We start from the raw sequence: 1,018 nt of genomic DNA, 5'->3' as shown, positions 1-1,018 counted from the left end.
CAAGGTAGACCAGTAGCCAATGCTCTATGTAGAAAACAGGCATCCGACGTGGGTTGTGGTCGGAAGAGTGCAAGTGTGTAACATACTGAATGTTGGATAGAAATGCAATGAATAGAGTTAACAAGATTACTTACTCTATATGACAGGGAGGGATGTCTGTTCTACATAATATATATATCTAGCTGAAAGTTCCTCAATGTTGTGCCGTACTGAATTCTGCCGTGGCCTGTGGGGTTCAACTTGCCAAGTAAAAAAAAATATTTTGAAGTTCATTCATTGCACGCTCTGTCTATTCACTGGAAGTTAGATTTGCAATAAAGTTGACAATATTATATGTCAAAGATAACACATGTGCACTGAACAAGACCTGTAACGATACATAATGTTGCAAGTGCCACATTGTATAAAAGTTGATAAATGACTGGGGAAATGACATTTGAAATGCATGACATTGGTTTCTTGATAAGAATAAGCTGACTGTTAAGGACCCTTTTTTTAATTAATTTTTTTATTTAAATGTTGCCTAAAATGACATACCCAAATCTAACTGCCTGTAGCTCTGGACCTGAAGCAAGGATATGCATATTCTTGATAACATTTGAAAGGAAACACTTTGAAGTGTGTGGAAATGTGAAATGTTGGAGAATATAACACATTAGATCTGGTAAAAGATAATACAAAGAGAAAATTAATTTTTGAAATGCAATAGAAAGGCCAATATCTCACTTAGGAGTCTAGGTGCAATTTAGATTTTGGCCACTAGATGGCAGCAGTGTATGTACAAAGTTTTAGACTGATCCAATGAACCGTTGCATTACTGTTCAAAATGTTGTTTCAAGTCTGCCCAAATGTGCCAAATTGGTCAATTGATACAAGTACATAACTATAGTGTCACAAGCCGGCTCATACTTTGCTTAGATCACGGGAGTGATAACATTTTAACAGGTTCACATGGCATAATTTAGAGGACTTCCTATGACTAGGGGTTTCAATAAGGTAGTTCAAATCTGACACTTTA

This window comes from Salvelinus sp. IW2-2015, unplaced genomic scaffold (assembly GCF_002910315.2).
Source record: "Salvelinus sp. IW2-2015 unplaced genomic scaffold, ASM291031v2 Un_scaffold2120, whole genome shotgun sequence".
Lineage (NCBI taxonomy): Eukaryota > Metazoa > Chordata > Actinopteri > Salmoniformes > Salmonidae > Salvelinus > Salvelinus sp. IW2-2015.
The sequence above is the reverse complement of the archived record's forward strand: the minus strand, read 5'-3'. Positions refer to the sequence as shown.